This window comes from Candoia aspera, chromosome 2 (genome assembly GCF_035149785.1).
Source record: "Candoia aspera isolate rCanAsp1 chromosome 2, rCanAsp1.hap2, whole genome shotgun sequence".
NCBI classification, from domain to species: Eukaryota; Metazoa; Chordata; class Lepidosauria; order Squamata; family Boidae; genus Candoia; species Candoia aspera.
The window spans coordinates 184,299,675-184,322,577 of NC_086154.1; positions in this window are offsets into that span (position 1 = coordinate 184,299,675).

Here is a 22,903-nt window from a genome sequence, read left to right on the forward strand (position 1 = left end):
TGATCAACCCAAAGTTGTATCTACTAAAAGTAATAGTACTGATGTCTCAGTTAGCATTTCTGTACATATCTGGTTGATAGATAGTTTAATCCCCAAAGGTTCAGAGGTAATTCCCAGAATGGAAGTTAAAACCATGAAATGAAAGTTAAAACAATTGCCTGCAGAGTAAAGATCGAAAAGTATAAATACAATCTTTTAAAAGAATGAAAGGACAAAAAGTTTGGGGAAAGCTTTTTCTTTAAAAAGAGAGTCAACCTTTACCTAATGCCAAGTATATAATGTGGTTGCCTGGTGTGCTTCTCTGAAAAAGATGAGAAGATCCTGAAGAGTATGTTAAGTTTCTTGTTTGGGGGAGTTTGTTTAGGAAATATAAGATTAAGAGACCTTAATTGACACCAATCATCTGGTAGGTTTTAGCAGTGGAGTGAATGAGAAGATTTACTGTACTCCAAATGGTTCAAGTTCATTCTTTTCTCCCTGAGACGTAAATTCTGACAGTAGAATCTCATTTACTACATACTGACTCAATATCACAACCATATGCTTACATCGTAGAAATCCATATATGCAACTCACTCAACAGTTGTGAGCCACTTGAAATGTACAACCTGGGATCAATGTTTTTTTTTCTTCCTTCCTTGAGAGGAAAATACGTTTGGGCAAAATATATCCCATGAAAGCAATTTGCAAGCTACTGCTAAGCAAAGGCTGCCTTAGCTGCCTTAACTGTTGAGATGCACAACAGTTTGGCTTGCATTCTCAATACTACATTCTGGATCTTCAAAAACATAAGGATGACGAGAGAGGCATGAACCTATGGAAATCTGGCTGTGTTCTAACCTGGCTAGTGAATTCCCTGGCCTAAGTATGTTTAGGTTAGCCTAACTTCCCGAATGTTTTTTCCCACCACAAGTATTCCCTGAACCACACCCAAGGACCCAGTCACCAAATTTTTGCAGCCAATTGCAATAGGAAACTTAATAAGCAGTCTGTTATTTTATAATGCCATGCTGTGAAATAACACACAGAATTTAAGGAAATGAACTATGGATGTAAGTTTCCTCTTTACATTCTACGCATTGACTTTACCATCCTTAACCAGGTGTGAGCATCATTTTCAGCCTGGGGAGCACACTTGTGCTTTCTGCTCTGGGAGTTGTGGAACCTGGCCAGTAACGGAGATTTCACTGTGTTTGATCCTTAAACTTCCCCAATGCCCCCAGACATAAAAATAGTGAATATTCACTCCTATCCTCTTCGTGGTGCCATGGGAGGGTCCAGGTTTCCCACCTTGATCTTAACCTTCAATTGGAGTTCAGGTGCACAAATGTTTATGTCAACCAGGTAATTTTTAACCAGGGTTTGCAAAGCACTTAACATTTAATTGAGTTGAAAATCATTGTTACCATTCTAATTTAGAATGTTGGAAATGTCACTATTTGGAGGATTTGCAATGAGCCACATACTGTAGTTTTTCAGTCATTATACATGGTGTTTTCCATTAAGCCTTAACTGAGAAAGTGGCATTTCATCTGAACTGTCTGTCCTTAGCGGCTGATCACATAATCAACTAAACAGGACCTAGTATGATTGCTGATGACTACTTTTGAAATGTTAACCATTTCTGATTGTAGGTAAACAATTCTAATTATGCAAGCATAGTCAATTCACTTTATAATTCTCTAAATTTGTTGACTCTCCTTCAATAGATGCTACATCCGATGTGGGGAACAGTTCGTGCGTATTAGACTGATTTTAGAATTTTCTTTTAGATGGCTTAATTGAATAGAGGTTTGGATCAAAATGTATGCAGAGCTGATATAAGATTATCAAAATGGGGTGAAAAGTGGAATTTGCTAGGTTTGTCCAACCTGCAGATCCTATCCGTAGCTGACTACTGAATGCCCACTTGTTTGCTTCCTTGAGGCTAAGAAGAAAGGAAAGTAGCCACACTTCAGACTATCTATACAGCTCTGTTTCCTTTCAACTTGAGTTTTTGTCCTTTATTAAAATAAAGTTTCATGTGCCACTTTAGGTGGTGGTGGTACATGGAGTGCCCTTCTTGGCTCATGGGCTTAGAGATGTAAGAAATAGAACTTGGCAATTTCTCTTTCTCTCTGCCCAGCTTCGGTTCTGCCACTGAGCTTTCCATTTCCATGAAGAGAATTTTAACCATAGTGTATTAGGTTCAGACAATGTAAAAGACTTCCTCTCTAAACTGTACTAACTTGTAGTGTTTTCTGTCTTATTTGAGATGTGCATCAACTGCTGCACATCCATGTGCACAACTACACTGTTTCTTTCTTGTTACTTGTTTATGGTAAGCATAAGTAGGACTAACATTTAATCAGTAGTATCTCAAGTCTTCCTAATTAATGGGTAGGGATAACTTTTAATTAGCCTGTAAATTAAGTGTATTTTTATTGCCAGTATATTGCAGTTACAAGGAAGGAAAAAGAAATTATATAGATGATGATTCTTAATAAATTAGCAGAATAAGGGGATACCAAAAGTCAGACCCCTTGGGCCAATAGCTGATCTAAAGGAGACCATCACATTAGAATTTGTGAACATCAAAGAAAATTTTAAAGTACTTAGGAATGTTCAAAGGTCACGGGGTCAAACAAGGAAGTATTTAGAAGGGAATGGCAACCAATTCAAACATTTAATGTAATTTATATAATAAATATATACAATTTATTATATAAATTACATTAAATGTGTGTGTGTTTACATTAAATGTAAACACACACACACACACACACAGTCTATCCTGGATTCCCTTCAATTCCCTCTCCTTCCAGCCCCTATCCCTGCCCAACACAGAAGCATGTAGTATTGGCAGGGCTTCCTTACACACAGCATGGAAACAGCATGTTGTGTGTCATCTTGTCTTCAATCCTTCTCCTTTTCCTCAATTTCCATGCTGATACAGGAAGAGGTGTGTGCCAGCCAAAATGAAAAGCGGCCTGCCCCCCCCGCAAGGCTTAGAAGTAGGGGAGTTCAACTTCTGACTTCCAGTCCATACCACAACCCTTAAACTTACTTATTTGTGACTGTGAGGGGGCAAAGGTTGTCTTCTTTCTTCCCTACCCTACATTGTGGTCTTGATCTGGATTGGAACCCTGACTATTAATATTTCAAGGAAAAGAATACCTCTGAGGTTAATAGAATTTCCTAATCCACAATACAGATTGCAGTACAAAGCTTTGTGTCAGGGATGGATAGAATGAATATGCATGAATGGAAGATGGATGAGTGAGGTAAGGTGGGGTGTACCTGACTACAAGAACATGGAAGGTGTCCATGCCACACCTGTTTATGACCTTGACTATTTGTAGCCTTCAGGAGAAGGATACGTTTGGCATTAACACTGAACCGAAAGGGAAATAAAGTATTAAAGGAACATGCAATTCTGCCTTATTCCAATTCTAAATCATTAAGTTAAATGACGGAAATGCAGTTTTTCCTGTTTCAAATTGGGCTCTTTCCCTGCTCTACCTAGTGACACCAGAGAGTGCCTGAGTGGAAAAGATAATGCTTTCCCACTGAGTTATTGATGTTAGTCCATAATCAATTTTAACTAATGCTGAGCTATCATCCCTCCTCTTCTGTAATTTATCAATACATCTTAGAATAGAGTTTCTCATATATTCCAATTTCTAAATGTCTTTCACTACTCAGGGTTTACCTTACCTAAAAGAAGCCTGAATGGCTCATTTAAGGCTGATGTCTGTGGAAATAGTTTTCCACAAGAATTTGGCAATCTTTTTCTGTACCAGTGGAGGAGTGCTTCTTGGATTGTGCCACTGAAGAATTCTTCCATCTGATAGGAATCATGGTTCTTGTAATGAACATGGCTGTCTTTATGCTAGGTGACACATGAAACAATTTTGGATAGAATCAGATTGTCCTTCCATCTTGTCAAGTTTTGACTTTCTATTGGCAGCAGCTTTCCAAAATCAGAATGGGAAAAGGCATTTTCATTAATGTTGGCTTTCTCCATGCAGATCATAGATAACTCCACCACTGAGCTGGCATCTACCTAGATTTTTTTTTTTCCAGCAGATATGAACATCAATTGTCCCACCACTGAGCTGGCATCTACTTGGATTTTTTTTTTCAGCAGACATGAAAACCAATTTTCATTTGGTTCTACCAGAAGAATATTCCATGTTATATTTTTAAATATCTAGCCTGGTCACTCTCAGATTACAATGATTACAATTACAAGTAGATAATAGATTAGAAAATAAATGGTAAAATATTCATGTAAGGTAAGTAAAAAAAGCAGCCACAGATGACACCTCTCTCCAACAGTTAAGATACACTGTCAAGAGTAATGGCATTGCTGTATGTATGATGTTGGTGTTGCCTTAGCCATTTCCTCCATAGTAAATCAGACCTCCAAACAATTAAACAGTATGCTTTCAAACCTAAGTGAAGTAAGAAATGTGGTAGTGAACTTCAAAGGATCCTTTAGCTGTGTATTATACATAGCACTCTACATACTATGCTGCTAGTGTTTACACGCGAACTGTGTGCTTGTTCCATTTGGTGTGGGTTCATTATTAACAGTGTTCTAAATTCATCTTAAGACTGTGTTAGGGTATAAGGAAAAAAACAAACCTTTGTGTAAACTGCACCCAACACAGGCATTTATGTCTAGCTGCCTATAACTGTTTGGGCATTTTAATACTTTTAGCAGATGGAAATTAGGAACAGTGATTTAATGACATCATGTGGGCAAGAGAGTAGTTTGAAGTGTGTTAAGTGTCTCTGAAGACTTAACCCGTCTTACTCGGATTTTTCTATCTGAATTAGAGGAAAATTGCAGAGCCAATGTTTGGCAACGTCCTGTTGATTTTTAGCAACACACTTTTGGAGGGCTTTGTGTGTCAGACAAAAAAAAAAAAAATCAATATAGATTGCAGGTCACCTGTCCTAAGATTTTGGAGAATGTTTCTCCAAGGAATCAGCTGTCTAGCCCCATGCATCTGAACAAGATCAAGATACTGTACAAGCACTATGCTGATTTTAGGCAGGTAAAATCTTGGAAACCATAATAAAAAAATCCCATTCTTATTTATAGTGAATTAATTAAGGCAGCATCTCTAAATGATTTTAAATGTTTCTTCCTAGGCTTCTTACCACCTGGGCTAAGTCGCATTTTGTGAGATCAGCTGTCAACTGACTCACCCGCTATCTCTTGATTGTTGATTCTCAGTTTTTCCACAATCACATCAGCAATATATACTTTAAGTATTTTTACTTTGTATTTCACACTGATTATACATCTGTCCAATGGTGTGCTGGAACTGACTCACAAGAGCCAATTTTTAATTTTTTGGGAATTTTGCAAGCCAGTTGGGAACAGAACTGAGCAATAACACCTAGTGTGCTGATCAGCTGTTTGGCAGCTCACCATGCAGCATGGTGGCAGCAATGGAGGCAGCTGGTTGTTACACAGTTACCAGCATACCACAGCATCTGTCCCAGGCTATTACAGCAGAAGATGCTGCTGTCCCATTGTAGTAGTATAATATTTCAAGAAAATTAAAATCTGAGGATTTGTGACCAAAGAAGCATCATGACTGTATAAACTTTTTTTTTTAAGAACAATTCTTCTCAAGTCAGCTCCGTTTCATTTTTTTAAAAGACAGGTTGATTCTGGATTAGCCTGATAATTTTCTGGGTTATCAATAAGGGGAAAGAGAGAGAGAGAGCCATTGTGATATTAACATCTTTATAATTCTATTGACAAGATATAAATGTGATTTCAAATTCCAACTTAATATATTTAAATTGGGCATTACTAGTCTTTCAAAACATTTTTCAGGCACATATTCAGAATAGTTGTATTTCATGCAGGTTTCCTGGCATTAGATTAAATTATATATTCCTAGGTTTAAATAGTGAGTGACTTCATTCTGGGAAGCTTCTGTTAAAATTTGCAGAATGTTGAATGCACATGGAAGCTTGGAATTTTCTGAAGCACATTTTCTAAACTGGTGGCTTCGATTCCTGACTTGGTACTGTAATTACATGTTGCTTAATTTGCTTTTTCTGTGAAATTCCTGATAATTCATTGTCTGGTTTTAGATGCATTATGAAACAATGGCTTGTTAAAAACTTCAGGTTGCCTATGCACTGAGATCTGTTTGAAGCTTTTGGAAACAGCCATTTGAAATTGCGAAGTATCGCTTATAGTAACTTTCATTTGCTGTTATATCTGGATTAATAAACTGTTAGACCAAACCATCACTCCATTGTGTGAGAGAAATACATGGATACAAAGAAAGAAGTTATCCCTTAAAGTCCAAGGCTATACTTTTGTACGCAGCTATTTGGAATTCCCTTGAGTTTAATCATCCATTGGATCGGGCTTCAGTAAATATGTAGGTAGAACCTCACCCATGGGATGCTCTTTTTGAAAGTAGACAGTGATTTTTGTTGATTTCCTTTTCTCTGCACTTTTGCCTTCTGAAAAACCATTCTGTGGGATTTTTAAGTAATTAGAATGAGGGGCACATTCCCTCATGTACTAACTTTTACTAGATTTTAATTCCTTCCCAAAATGGAATATTCATAGTTCAGTGTTCTACTAGATTCATCTGTATAAACCTAGTGTATGAAACTGAACAAATGCATATTAGTGTCCTATCCATATATCAACCATTGTCTCTCTCAACCACAAACTACTCTCTTGCATATGCACATGGTATATAATCCCCTCCCTCCTTTTAGCAGGAACAGGAAAAAACGGGGAAAAATTGAGATGTGCCAAGGGGCAAAGGAAAAGGAACAGGGGAAAAAGAAAAAGAAAGTCCTATTTAGGAATTAAATAGGGATTAAAATTTAACAGGCAAACAGCTCCTAAGCATTGGCTAAACGTCAGAAACATCCACAGTCTTCAGCAGTGATATCTACAGTAATTTGCATCTTTACCCCATCCATTTTTTTCAACAGTTCCTTCCGCTTTTTTTAAGCAATAATGAATCACACACACACACACACACACACACACTTCATAGGTAATAATTATATGAAGGAAATAGCCTTGTTTTATTGAGTAACTATGGTACATAGAAAAAATACTAGAGTTTACTAGATGGAGGTTGAAATCCATATCCAGTTACTGTTCATATACAATTTACAGTTCATCTTAGAAACCTGCTCAATATCTGCTTTAGTTCATACTTTTTGCAGGCAACTCATTATTCGGAACCTTTGAAACAATAAATCTATAGTCTTGCCTTTTGGAATTTGGAACTGGAGCTCTGGATCTGGGTTTCAGGTTGTACCTGAAGAAATGACACTTAACTTCCAGGTAAGCAAATGTTTTGGGGTGTTGGTTTGGGAGGGAGTTGCATATGCCAAGAGGACATGCTGTTTAAAAGAATTTTGGTGGAACTTTGGAAAGCCCCCACCACAGAACTTATAGTACTAGTAAATTATCTAATATAAATTGAGATAATATTTCCAAAAATGGAGAATTTATTAACATTTGCTTGCTTCTTTCCATTCAGGTTTGGGAGAATCCTGATGCTACTTTGAACCTGTTTAAAACCTAGAATTAATGGCTCTTCATCAAACCATGCATAGATATACAGTGCATTCGGAAAATATTCAGACCCCCTTCACTTTTTTCAATTTTGTTATGTTGCAGCCTGATACTACAATTGTTCAAATTCATTTTTTTTCTCATTAATCTACACTCAGTACCCCATAATGACAAAGTGAAAACAGAATTTTAGAAATGTCTATAAATTTATTAAAAAGGAAAAACTGAAATATCACATGTATGTACTGTAAGTATTCAGACCCTTTGCAACAACACTTGAAATTTAGCTCAGGTGCCTCCCATTTCTCTTGATAGTTGCTGAGCTGTTTCTACACCTTGATTGGAGTCCATCTGTGGTAAATTAAATTGATTGGACATGATTTGGAAAGGCACACACCTCTCTATAGAAGGCCTCACAGCTGACAATGCATACTGTATCAGAGCAAAAGCCATGAGGTCAGAGGAACTGCCTGCAGAGCTCAGAGACAGAATTATTGCAAGGCATGGATCTGGGGAAGGCTACAAAAAAATTTCTGCTGCACTGAAGGTTCCCAAGAGCACAGTGGTCTCCATAATTCTCAAATGGAAGAAGTTTGACACAACCAGGACTCTTCCAAGAGCTGGTCGCCTGGCCAAACTGAGCAATTGGGGGAGAAGAGCCTTAACAAGAGAGGTGACCAGGAACCTGATGGCCACTCTGACTGAGCTCCAAAGATCCTGTGTGGAGATGGGACAAAGTTCCAGAAGGACAACCATCACTGCAGCCCTCCACCGATCTGGGCTTTATGGCAGAGTGGCTAGATGGAAGCCTCTCCTTAGTGCAAAACACATGAAAGCCCACTTGGAGTTTGCAAAAAAACACCTGAAGGACTCTCAGACTGTGAGGAACAAGATTCTCTGGTCTGATGAAACCAAGGTTGAATTGTTTGGCGTCAATTCTATACATTATGTCTGGAGGACACCAGGCAGCACTCATCACCTGCCCAATACCATCCCAACAGTGAAGCATGGTAGTGGCAGCATCATGCTGTGGGGGTGTTTTTCAGCAGCAGGGACTGGGAGACTGGTCAAGGTTGAGGGAAAGCTGAATGGAGCAAAGTACAGAGCTATCCTCAGTGAAAACCTGTTCCACAGCGCTCAGGACCTCAGACTGGGCCAAAGGTTCACCTTTCAACATGACAACGATCCTAAGCATACAGCCAAGACAACACAGGAATGGCTTAGGGACTGTGAATGTCCTAGAGTGGCCCAGCCAGAGCCCTGACTTGAACCCTATTGAACATCTCTGGAGAGACCTGAAAATGGCTGTCCACCGACGGTCCCCGTCCAACCTGATTGAGCTTGAGAGGATTTGCAAAGAAGAATGGCAGAAAAACCCCAATCCAGGTGTGCAAAGCTTGTCACGTCATACTGAAAAAGACTCGAGGCTGTAATTGCTGCCAAAGGTGCTTCAGCAAAGTACTGAGTAAAAGGTCTGAATACTTACGTACATTTGATATTTCAGTTTTTCATTTTTAATAAATTTACAGACATTTCTAAAATTCTGTTTTCACTTTGTCATTATGGGGTACTGAGTGTAGATTAATGAGAAAAAAAATGAATTTGAACAATTGTAGTATCAGGCTGCAACATAACAAAATTGAAAAAAGTGAAGGGAGTCTGAATACTTTCCGAATGCACTTAGGTAGTCCTTTGGGTTGGAAGAACACGCACAGTTCATCTGTGGACACAGAAATGGCTCTGCAGTCCCAGTCGGGAAGCGCAGAGTCTAGCACAACGTGGGCACTGGAAATCCATTGTTGCAATAACTGTGGTGTTACTCTATGACACTGCTCATGGTTTTCTGTCAGTTTTTGGCAGCACCTGTCTTCAAAGCTGATGGAGGATTCATAGCACAGGGTTCTGTGAGCAGCTGCAGCTTCTAATTCCCTTGGCTAGATGTCACAGTGGTGTAGGGTTTCCTTCACAAGTGTCTTTGTTAGTGCTTGCGTGAATGACCTCAAGGTCTCTTCCCAGTCTCCAGTCCACCGCAGAGCAACTGGTGGGGTATACAGTGTCATCCATTCTAATGATGTGTCCACCCACTGCATCTGGGCTCTGATAATCAGGGACTCAGTGCTGGTGGACTTCACGCAATCCAAGACCTCCAAGTTGAGAACACAACCTGGTCTTGCCAACGAATGCCAAGGATGGAGCAGAGAGTGCAAATGTGAAATTTCTCCAATTGTTTGATGTGTCATCAGTATAGAGTCCAGGACTCACATCTGTATAGGAGAGAAGGGATAACTACAGCTCTGTAGACTTTCAGCTTTGTGGAGATAGGTTGTGTTGATTGAGCACCCTAGTACGCTGCCGTGTATGTGTGTGTAGATATGGTTTCCATATCAACCTAATTCTTTTGTTTTCTTCTTTTTGCTTCCTCCTATTTTCTGACCAACCCAACATCAGCCTAATTTTAAGAGTTCTTAAAAAGTCGAAAGCTTGCAACTTTTTGAAAGAAACTTCCAGCATTCTGTTGTGCTAAATTTGGGGACATACAAGAAGATGCAGAAGAAAACATGCAAGAGCAAGTAAAAAAATAATTTTAATCTTAATCCTGTAAATTGGGTTCAAGTTCAGTGATGTGTGGCTTCTTAATTCTGGTCGGCAGAAACCATGGATTGGCATAATTTCTGAACTGTAGTTCTGTGGATGTGTTTGAAGTTAAAATTCATGTATGATGATTACCAGATCTTGATCAGATTTTAGCCACCTGCTCATGCCTGAATGTGTTCATATAGTTGCATATCCAATCCCATGTCCTTGAGATCTAAAGAGTTCCCTAGGATTCTCAGAAAAGAGAATGTATGTGTGCATGTATGTATATACAGGTAGTCCTCGTTTAATGATCGCAATTGGGACCAGCAGCTCTGTGGGAAATTGTATTGCGACACTGCTTTCCTTTCCCCCCACTCCCCTCCCTTTGTAATGCTCACCCCAGCAGTGCTGGGATAGCCAGCTCAAAACTGACAAGACTAATCAGTTTCACACCTTTGGCTTTTGTTTGCCTCCTAACTGCCCCCCCTCCTTTGTAATGCTCACCCCGCACTGGGATAATTAACAAGAAGAGAATTAATGTTTGTATTTACATTCATTGGAGAGGAAGAGATTACAAGAGAGTCAGCAGGTACACAATGGGGAACACACATCAAAAGGAATGCACTGGTGCGGGCAGCTGGCAGCTGCTAGCATGTACAAACAGCCTGGTGTATTCCCTATTGTGTGCCTGCTGACTCTCTTGTAATCCCTTCCTCTCCAATCTCTGTGTTGTTGTTTATTCGTTTAGTCGCTTCCGACTCTTCGTGACTTCACGGACCAGCCCACACCAGAGCTTCCTGTCGGTCGTCGACACCCCCAGCTCCCCCAGGGACGAGTCCGTCACCTCTAGAATATCATCCATCCATCTTGCCCTTGGTCGGCCCCTCTTCCTTTTGCCCTCCACTCTCCCTAGCATCATCATCTTCTCCAGGGTGTCCTGTCTTCTCATTATGTGGCCAAAGTATTTCAGTTTTGCCTTTAATATCATTCCCCCAAGTGAGCAGTCTGGCTTTATTTCCTGGAGGATGGGCTGGTTTGATCTTCTGGCAGTCCAAGGCACTCTCAGAATTTTCCTCCAACACCACAGTTCAAAAGCATCTCTCTTCCTTCTCTCAGCCTTCCTTATGGTCCAGCTCTCGCAGCCATATGTTACTACGGGGAACACCATTGCTTTAACTATGCGGGCCTTTGTTGTCGGTGTGATGTCTCTGCTCTTAACTATTTTATCTGTTCTGTGAGGGGGCAGAAAAAAAACCAAGCAATTTTTATAGGCAATCTCTCCTGTGTCTGACCCATTTTTTCTTCCTTCCCCCTCTCACAGAGTGGAGAGATTGTAGAGGAAGGGATTACAAGAGAGTCAGCAGACACACAAAGGGGAATACATCAAGCTGTCTGTGTAGTGTGCTTGTGGCTCCCAGCCCCGAGTGCATTGCTTTCAATGTGTATTCCCCATTGTGTGTGTACTGACTGTCTTGTAATCCCTTCCTTCCCAGTCTCTCTGCCCTGCAAAGGGGGAAAAAAGAATAATGACAGGCCATGCGCAGGACAGGTACTGACTGTAATGGCGATCACATGACTGAGGGATCCTGCAAAGGTAATAAATGTGGGCATTGGTCATAAAGTTATCTTTTCAGCACTGCCATAACTTTGAACAGTTGCTGATTGAGGCAGTCAGTAAGCAAGGGCTACCTGTATGGTGACAATGCTGAAAAGTTAAAAGAAGGGGAAGAAAACTTCAATGCTGCCGTATTGCCACTCTTAGAAGTCTGAGCAAGGAGGTGATAAACTCAGAGACTGAACCTTGGCCTTCCAACTGTTGCTAATGTCACCTCCCAGCAGCCTTGATCATTAGTCATGCTGTGTCTTGGCAATAACTGGAATGCCGTTCTTTTCCTATCTATGGCCCAAGACAGACCTCCCTTATCTGTAAATAGGGCTGGTGCTGATTTTTTTTTTCATAAAATCATTGGCTTGGAAGGGGCCTTGGAGGTCTTCTAGTCCAACCTCTGTCCAGGGAAAGAATCCTCAGACCATCCCAGACAAATGGCTGTCCAACCATTGTTTGAAAACCTCCAGTGATGGAGCACCTATGGCTCCAACAGGGAGGTTGTTCCACTGCTTAATAGCTCTCATGGTCTTGAAATTACTTATTTCAAGTTCGTAAAACTTCCACCCACTTTGGAACATAAATCCACCCTGTGGGAGCCCTTCAAGTATTGGAAGCCTGCTATCATGTCTCCCCTTAGCTTTCTCCTCTTTAGGCTAAACATACCCAGTTCTTTTAACTGAGGGCATATGTAAGAAAGGCAATTGGAAATCGTAGATAAATGCTGCTTTTGCTATTGCCATTTTGGTTGCTGCTCTTATTTACTCTCAGATTTTGCATCCTTTTGAAGATGGACAGACTGACTGTGATGAAAGGTGTCATGAATCCGGGAGCCCGCTTCATTGTCACTCACGATGTGAAGCTGGCTCCTGTCTCCTGTCAATCTCTTAATGTGCTGCCAGCTTTCTTGCTCATTTTTTTTTTCCTTGTCTGCAACAGCCTAGCACGGTCACCTCTCTGGAGTTTAAGTACTATTTCAAGGATCTATCGAAACTGGAAATAACGGGCGTTAATCTTCCCCCTCTCTTCTTACAGAAAGCACTGATGAATATTGAGAGAAGCCTTCCATTGTGTCAGCGGACCACTTGAAAAGAGGAAGGCCATGAGGCTTGAAAGATGTATTAATATTTCACTGGTAAAGCATCTTCCCATGGTGCTGCCTTGTTCTAATTTTTTTTTAGTAGCTGAGAGCAATTAGCTGGAACTGTTGCTGTCGCAGCTGTTTCATAGCAGAGCCACCAAAGGCAATTAAAAAAGGAGAGGGGTGGTCTTCTGAAATCTATGTGGACATGTGTATAAATGCCCTTTTCTCCCCCCACCCTCAAATCTTCCATCTTCAAGGTAGCAGGAGGAAGCCACTTGTCAACCAGCAAGTGCACTTGAAATACGCTTGCTGCTTGGCCTCTGAGCTTGGTTATGATGCTACAATTGCCATTTGAAGCCCATCTTCGCAGAATCAATTTCAGAAGACTCCTTTTCCCCATCTGTCCCAAAATAGCTTAGGGCCAGATACTCAGCTTTTGAATTGAAATGCCTCTCTTTTCTCTCCTCCATCCACATCCATGGCTAGTTTGGTCTAGTGGTTAAGGCGACAGGCTAGAAAGCAGGAGACTGAGAGTTCTAGTCCTGCCTTAGGCCTGAAAGCCAGCTGGGTGACCTTGGGCCAGTTAACCTCTCTCAGCCAACCCACCTCACAGGGTTGTTGTTGTGGGGAAAATAGGAGGAGGAAGGAGTATTAGGTATGTTCCCCGCCTTGAGATATTTATAAAAAAAATAATATGGGTGGGATAAAAAATAAAATAAATAAATACTCTGCCTGTGAAGCCAATGACTGGAAAATGTGCAAAATAGTATTGCTTCTAGTGTGTGCAAGAATGCATTGCATGCATAGCAAAGCAAGTATGAACATGTACAGAACCCTTTTGTCAAATTTGAGGTTGGCGCTCCTTCCCCACTTCACAGGATGGTTTAAACCTTGCTAATGAGCTCTACCACTTCAGAGTGCAAATGGGACTCTTGATTGAATGCTCTCTTGTTCCCTCTGTCTCACTCTCTCATCCACCAAAATAAATACACAGACATATCCAGGCAAAGAGAAATTGAGATAGCAGAGAAAAGCCTAGGTGCTAACAAGAAATCTTCTCCCTGACTCCTGGCTTTCAATGTTGAACGTTTGGAGGGGGGGTGGGGGAGAGAGACACATGCATTTCAGCAGTCTGCAGTCTGGAATAATTGATGGCATTTGCAGCTGAGCAGCTTATTTGAAAGATAGGCCTACAGCTGATATTTGCCCAACTAAACAGTCTGTTCAGGTGTTATTCCAGAATTGGTACCAGAAAGTCTGACAAGGAGCTAGCCCTGTGCCTTTTGCAAGCACCCCAGTATTTTATTCAGTTTCTAAGCTTCAACAGAGCATGTATCTACTTTTACAACTTCTTACCTGTGAATCTAATAGAAAGTCGGCTTAGCTTGAGTCATTCCTGCATGTGTTTCAGAACTGTTGGTGTTTGCAGGAGGGATGCAGTGCATGCTAGGTGCCTGCAAACGTATTGCCTTCATAAAACTTGTATCTAAGATGAACAAGCTCGTGTATCTCCATAACTACCACCAGAACCTCTGTTGGTAACAAACCACAAGGCTTTTCCAGACAAAGAGCTTTCACTGTAATATTTGCATAGTGAAGATGAGAATTCTAACTCTTGAGACTCCTCTTTCGGTACCCCTAACTGCAATTTTTGGCATAATCTGTTGTAAAAACAGTGGTCTTGTGACGCTCTTGTACTTCCCAGAACACCCATGCAGAGGGCGTTTGTGTCCAGGATGCAGGGTAATTGGAAGACATGGTTTAACCCAGCCATGTTTTCTGTGATGATCTAGGAGGTTAACAATGGGAAGGCACAGAAACAGGACTTGACCTTGCACCCCAGTCTTTTCCCTAGCAAACAGCAAAGTAAAGAGAAATGTCTTCAAGGCAAAGCTAACAGTGCCTAAAACTTATAGCCACAGGGGATTTGGAGGAACTGTTGTAGGCGCAATGACTGGCAAGTGGTCCTGAGAGACATGACGGGACCCATTTTTGCTTGATAGCAGCACGCATCCAATGCTGAAAGTCATCCTAAGTCTCTACAACTGTAGTCAGAAGCAACCCCTGCTTGATTTAGTAATACCTTCCTCCTAGTAAATATTCCCTGGTTTCCTGTACGTTAGATTGTAGGTAATTAAAAATAGATGACTTGCAGGAAAAAAAAAAACCCTTCACATTATTTCACTTTTTATTTCTACATGCACTTCAGGCTGTCAGAACTGTTCAGATAGATCTTTTCAGACTCAGGTGGACTGTCAAGAGTGAAAGAATCAAAAATAGCTAGTCCTGAAACAGAAACATCTGTTTCCCCTTTCAGTAAAGGCTGTGCAAAAAATGCCTGTAGGGTTGTTTAAATGCTAAGAGGCTCTCTGTATGGAAGGAACACACTGGTCTCAGTCCGCCACCATTCTTGCACGTCACCACGATGCTGTGGGGCTTCTGGGCATCTTGGAAAGCTGAGCCAATTGACTCAGCAAGTTAATCAGCCCTCACTCCAGAGGAAATGCTGCAACTACGGTTTTGCAGGGCTTCCTCCAAAGCTGCAGAGCAGAGCAGCCTCCCTGTGGTAGGAACTGGCACCTCTGGAATTCCAGAAGCCAGGACACCTTGGGATTCCACCATCTTGCCCAGCTGAACTGAGGAGCAACTTGACCTCTCCCTAAGAATGGCTGGTTTGGAGGTTTAACTTCCCTAATGGTGGAAAGTTGGTGGATTGGAGAGAAGACAGACTAGGATGAGGAGGGCAAGATGGGAACAACTGGAGGGTCTACGTAGAAGCATGAAAATGATCAGTTCAAAGGAGGCAAAGCTAGCAATCATATGGAAAGAGCCTTATCTTGCCTTCCACGGTAGCAGCTTTCAGAGAAACAGCCATGCTGCTGCAATACTGCAAAAAATGTAATTATTCTTATTATACCATCTGACTCCTAAAGACTCTTATGAACCTACTAGCACCTTAAAGAGCCTACTGGCACCTTATTACCACTCTAGTCCATGAAAGCTTATCCCTAAGGGGTTTTGTTTCTGTTTTTTGTGCCTTCAAGTCAGCTTTGACTCTTGGCAGCTGCCTGGACTAGTCCCTGCATTTTTCTTGGCAAAGTTTTTCAGAAGTGGTTTGCCCTTGCCTCCTTCCTAGGGCTGAGAGAGAGTGACTGGCCCAAGGTCCCCCAGCTGGCTTCATGCCTAAAGTGGGACCAGACCTCTCAGTCTCCTGGTTTCTATCCTGGTACCTTAACCACTACATCAAGCTGGCTCTTTATCCCTAAGTGGGGGGCTTCCATTTATCACTGGACCATGGCATGTATAACAGTGATAGGTGCCACACTGCCTGGGGCTCCCGCTTAGGGACTTCTGTTTGCAGCTGAATTGTCATGTATAAATAGGATTTTTTAAAATCATTAACATCATTTATTATCTTGGATTTTTTTTAAAAAACAGTGTCAAGAATAATAAACGCCACATGTTACAGAGTTCTTCTGTTTAACTCCTTTCTTCTAAGAGCAAGTTTCCTATCTCTAAAGAAATACTGTTTATCCAAATCCACTGAACAGCTGATGCTTCTTTTTTTCCCCCTGCCCTGATTCATAGAAACTTAGCTATAATTTGTTGTGACTGATCCCCAATGCACATGTTAGCTATGGCTACTTGCCATGCTTTGGAAAGTGAAACTAAGTGTTGTTTATCAAGAGGGGAAGTGATACCAAAATGAGACAAGGAGGTGTGATTCTAATTTGCACTTGGGTTTCAGTTTCGCCCTGCGGGTCTGCTTTTCTTTGTCAGGGCTGCTGGAGAGTGGTGACAAGAGGAGACAGAACCAAATGTGCTGCTAACGGATGCAGCAGCCATGCTAAAATTCAGATTGCCTTGTGCCTGAATGATGGATTTGATTCTCATTTCATATGCTCCAGAGACAGCAACATCTAACGTTTTCTGCATAATTTCAGGAGCTGCAAATGTGCTGATTGAAATGCATGTTGAAGCCCCACCATTCCAGAGCCATGAAAACGTCCTGTCTATCTTTGCTAATGAAGAGCTCTGACAATATTCTTTATCTGTCCCCCAGTCTGTGGCACTAGCCTGAAAACACACAATAGTAGTGTCAGGTGTGTATTAGATGCTTTAAGGAACCCGGAAGAGACTTGCTCTCTTGTCAGACATAGAAGCCGTTGGTGTTGTTACAGCCGCCCGTCACATCTTTTAAAATGCCTGGCAGTGAGAATAACAGGCAGGTCAGCAGACTTGGGACTTCTCTTATAGGCAGAGCTATTCTCATATTCACAGGGACTATGAAAGGTAGAACAATGACCAAGGAACTGCTGTGAATCCTGCCCCAATGCCCATGAGCAGCCTAAGTCACACACAAAATTCCCTGCAGGAACTTTTCACGAGAACAGTCTTGGACAGGAATGCAGAATGGTCAGCACAAGGTGGATTGTTGAAAGCTGCTTTCCAAACATGGCTGGGGCAGGACTCATGGGGGAGCAGAATTCTTTGGGATTTTAAGGAGCAAAATGGGTGCTTTTGCTCCCTATGTTCCCAAAACTGCACACCTCTCCCAAAAAGTAAAAATAAAGGCTGACGTGTTTGCCTCTGCTCACTCTGTGAAGAATGCTGGTGAGCCATATTTTTGTGCATCCTTGGTCAGAACATACTGGTTGACCTGGGCAAGAGTAATGGAGTTCAGTGCTTCTTAGTTCCTATCAGAGGGCCAAACCAGCGCTGTATCATTCATAACATGATCAACGGTAAGAATGGCTTTTCCAGAGTAAATTTACAAGCTCCGGGGGCCAGTCTGGATTAAGAACCTGATTAAAGTTAAAGCAGAAGAATGTTAACATTAACTTCTCACCATAGCTCTGATTCTACTGCCAACCTTCTGCCAACTTGCTCCTTTGAAGAGGAGGTTTCCAATGAATGAGAGTGACTCCAATGCAAGTAACAGATTTGGGTGGGAGGAAAATGAGAGGGTAATGGAGGCTGCAGCAGAACGGAAAGGATTAAGGCTATCTGACAAACAGCCCAGTTTCTGATTCGGTTTTGGGGACAAGATTGACAGTTTGCCTAAAAATCCCCTTCACACAATTGCATGAATTTTTTTTAATGTACTTTCTTAAAATATATATATATGCATGCACATGTGTGGACATATATAACAATAACAAAAATGCGGTGTAACATTACAGATTGAAAAAAATGAATATTTATGACTTATTATATAGGTTTAAAACTCCAACTGACTCTGGGCACTTTGCAAAAATCAGAACAATAAAATAGAGGAAGAAATGATATGCTCTTAAAAAAGCCATATGGAACAGCTAAAAAATCTTAAAAGAGCTCACCCATTGCCCTGCCATGAGGCCTCAGAGAATAGCCAGGTTTTCAGCATCTTTGGGAACATCATCAGGAGGGAATGTAATAAACCATTTATAAATGGCCTATCCAGCTTGGCCATCATTTGGTCTGTGTTCTAGATCAGCTATTTCCAGTTCCATACACTAGGTTAAATGTTTAACGATGCCGTGATCTCTTATTCAGTAAATACTGTTTCTTCCTAATGTTGCTATAAAATCCTTCCTTCCCTGATGATATAGCACATGTTTGCTAACATCAGTCTAAGCTACCAACTTGGAAATTGTTATGAAGTCTCCCTTTCAGACCACAGGATATTGTCCACAAAATTCGGCTGTACCAAGTGGAACCAGCTGAGATTACAGAAGTCTTTTGGATTCTCAAAAGGGGGACTTTCTTGCCTAAAGTAGCTTCCATTTGAGTGGCGTGAAGCAGGAAAGCTTTGTGCAGAGGTGTACCCCACGTGTTTCCAAATAACTTTTCCATCCAAATAAATTTGGATTACAATGAAATAAAGCACAGTTGGAGAATCAGTGCCACATGGTAACCCTGGCCCCACTTCGACCAGAGATGCTTCCCTTTCATCTGATTTCACTTTGTTTAGCAGGGCTTGAACTGTGCGCTCACCTGCTCAGCAAAAAGACAAAGGCCAGCTAGCATGGCAGAAAGCAGCTGCCTAAAATTATACAAGAATTGCGAAACAGAGCAATGGAATGAGCTGGGCTTACAACGTCTCCATGAAGAAAAGTTGGATACACAGAGATTTTTAAAAATTGTGTACCTAATCCTGAGTGGGATCAGATGGCTTTTACTTCTTTAAAAATGTAGCATTTGAATGCTAAATAAAACAGCAATCAGCATTTTATTTACTTTTCCTTGCAATATAAACTGAAAACTGAGCCAGTTTGGTCTAGTGGTTAAGGCACCTGCCTAGAATCCAGGAGTCTGTGAGTTCTAGTCCCACCTTAGGCATGAAAGCCAGCTGGGTGACCTTGGGCCAGTCCCTCTCTCTCAGCCCAACCCACCTCACGGTGGTTGCTGTTGTGGGGAAAATACGAGGAGGGAGGAGGATTTGGTATGTTCACCATCTTGAGTTACTTATAAAAATAATAAGGGTGGGATAGAAAATAAATATAAATAAGTGATGATGTGTTTATCCTGCTCCAGAGGTGAGTTTGACTGAGATTTATTCTTTCCCCCCTTCCATTTCATCCCTAAAAAGATGATAGATTTAAACTCTCAGACCCTCATAATGTGATTTTGGGACATCCTTTAAAATTTACAGAAGGCTTTTCATTCACACAGCATTGGGATATTGTGGCAAATGCATGAAAGGTCAGCAGCTGATTATGCGATTTGGTAGAGTTGGCAAATGCAATGACCAAATATTTTTACAGTGTTTATTTTTTTTTCAAAGAGGAATTTATTTTTTTTATTTATTTAAGCTTTAAACGGGTTTTTTTTTAGAAAGTTAAAGATACAAAACACAAAGAAAAAAACTCCGGGATAAAAAATATTATAGAAAGCCTTTTTAGCAATGTTTTTTCCCCTTCCCTTTGTTTCCCACTACTAACCTAAATATTTGTATTTACTTCGAACACTGAGGGTTATTGCTGGCATATATTTAAGTCATTTCATCTGTTATATTTGATTGGTCTCGTACCTCTTTTCCTAAAAACCATATTCCAAATGTCTAAATTTGCCTTGCTGTGTGATGCACAGTATAGAATGGAGCCATTCCTGCTTAAATTTGGTTAGATTTCTATTAAGGATATATACTGTCAGTTTTGTCATTGCTGCATACACTCCAAGTTTGGTCCCTCATATTGTTGGCAAAGTTTCTCTTTTCCAACGTTGTGCCAGATTTGTCCTTGCAACTGTCAGCATGTATCTTAGTAAACTGTGATATTTTTCATTTATTTTTTCTGGAATTATACCTTATAGAAATAGTTGTGGTTTCAAATTCAAATTTTATTTTTAGAATTTTCTGAATATTTTGATTTATTTCTTTCCAGTACTTTTGAATTTTTACACATGACTACCACATCTGATAAAATGTTCCTTTGTTGTGGCATTTCCAACATTTATTCTTAAATGATTTGTCCATCTTGATAATTATTGATAGAGTTATATACTATCCGTTAAACATTTTATACCAATTTTCCCTTAAATTGTAGCTTTGAGTAAATTTTAGGAGAAAATTTTTTTCCACAAATCCTCCCATTGTTGTGCTGTGAAAGAAGTAAAGTTTTGCATCCATTTTATCATACAGTTTTTGATTTGTTCAAACTCCATGTCATATTTCAATTTAGATATATGTCCTAATAGATGATCTTGGTTTTGTATAAGTGTTTCAAATTATGTCATCTTTCTCAAGGTTACTCCTTTCTTGAGATCACTGTTTATTCTTCCAGCAATTTGTAAATGCATCAACCGTGGTAGCTTCAAATTTTATTTTTAGAATTTTCTGAATATTTTGCTTCATTAAGCATTTCTTGCTATATCTTTAAGACTGTTTTTTGGAGTCTGGATATACCATATTGACATGTGATTACACCTTTCTTCATTTATTCTTATCCTTATTTTTAAAAGATTCCATATTTTGACAAATGTCATTGTATAATATTTCACATCATTTTCTTTTTTTTAGTATCATAAATACCTATGAAGTCCATGGGCTAAGCCAGCTCCCTCTATGATTGATATTCTACTGTTTGGAGAGTTTATCCGTGACAGGCAGTTTGCACAATAATACAATTTAAAGTTAGGAAGTGCAAGTCCACCTCTTTCTTTTGAGTCTTGCAAAATTTTGAATCTTACTCTTTTTTTTTTCATGCTCCATATAAACCATATTAATCTTTGATTGTTTTCATCAGCTGTCATATAGAGCTTAGTAGTTCCATAATGGACATCATCTGCATAGCATTTCATCTTGTACTCTTCTCCCTGAATTTTGATCCCAAATACTTGTTTATCTTTCTGAATCCCATCCACCAAAACTTCTAAAGTGATTACAAATAATAAGAGAGAGCGTGGACACCCTTGCCTTGTACCTTTACTTACCAGAAAATGTATGGAGAATATTCCATTTGCTCTTTGGTGTTGATATGTAATCTCCACCTGCATTTTAAATTCTTCTCCTGGATTCATTTTGTTTAAAACTGCTAATAAGAAAGGCCACCTCAAATTATCGAAGGCTTTTTCTGCCGCCACCTTTTTCTTATTGTATTCTAATGCATTTATTATAAATCTGCTGTGGTCCTACCTCTTCCTCTTGGAAATATACCCGGTTTGATTTGTACAATACACTTCCTCAGATGTTCAGCTAGTATTGTAGTGAATATCTTATAATCAACATTCAGGAGAGAAATTAGTCTGTAAGACTGAGGTTTCTCCAGATCATTCTCTTCTTGTAAATCAAATTATATACGCTTCTTCCTTTGTCTTTGGTATTGCTTTTTTTTTTTTAATTTAATTCATTGTCCTTAGCAAAGGTTCCAACAGTTTTCCTTCAGCCTTTTGTAGTGTTAGACTATAAACCCATTTGGGCCTGGAACTTTCTCAACCTTTAATCTCTCTAATCTCTTGAATTTTTATGGGTTTTCTTAATATTTGTCTGTTATTCAGTAAATACTTTAAACTCTGTCCAATATATGTTTTAAAACTTTCTTTATTAATATTGTGCTTGAAATATAATTTGTTAAAGAATTCTGCAGCTTCTTCTCTAATTTCTGATCTTACATATAACAATTTATTCCCTTTCTTTATTGCTGTCATTGTCCTTCTTTCCTTCTCTTTTCTAATTTGATATGCCATTTTTTTTCCTGGTTTGTTTGCATTTTCAAAATGGTTTTGTTTGATGTATTTTATCTTCTTTTAGAGTTCTTCTGTTTCTAGTAAGTCTAATTGTTGTTTGTTTAATACTCTCAATACCTGTCATTTTGGATTAGTTTTACAAATTTGTTCTAATCCTTTTTTCTTCCAATTATAATTTCCTTCTGTTATTTTTTTTCCTATTTTCTTGCAAACCTTATAAGAATTCCTCTTATATAAGCTTTACTTGCCTCCCATATGGTTGTCTCTGACATCCCTGGAATTGTATTTACTTTTTAAAAATCATTTTAATTCTTTTCATTTCAGCAATATATTTTCTTGTAGTAATACCCTGTCATTCATGCTGCATTTAAAAGATAGCCTTTCTCCTTGAAATCATGTTTCTGAAGTTGGGTTGTGATCTACATATGTCATTGGGAGACTCTCTACCTCCTTGATAGGTGATGTAAGAGCTGTAGAGATGCAATACATGTCAATTCTAGAATATGTTTGGTGTCTTGCTGGAAAAAAAAAAAGTATAGTCCCTTGCTTCTGGATTTTGTAATCCCCAGGCATCTGTCAAAGCCAGTATGTCCACACACTGAAAAACCTTTCCCTGGAGTTTTCTTCCTTTTTCCCCTTGAGAAAATTTGATTAAGTTCAGGTCTAGCCTTCCATTCATGTCTCCAAAAATAATTACTTTACCATCCATAACTTCTGTAAGTATGTGGAGGAAAAATATTTCATAAAATTGTGTGAGTGAAAGATGAAAAGTCCCCTGTGCAAGCACCGAGTCATGTCTTACCCTTTGGGGGGACGCCGCTTTCGTGACGTTTTCCTTGCAGACTATAGCGGGGTGGTTTGTCATTGCCTTCCCCAGTCATCACCTTCCCCAGCAAGCTGGGTGCTC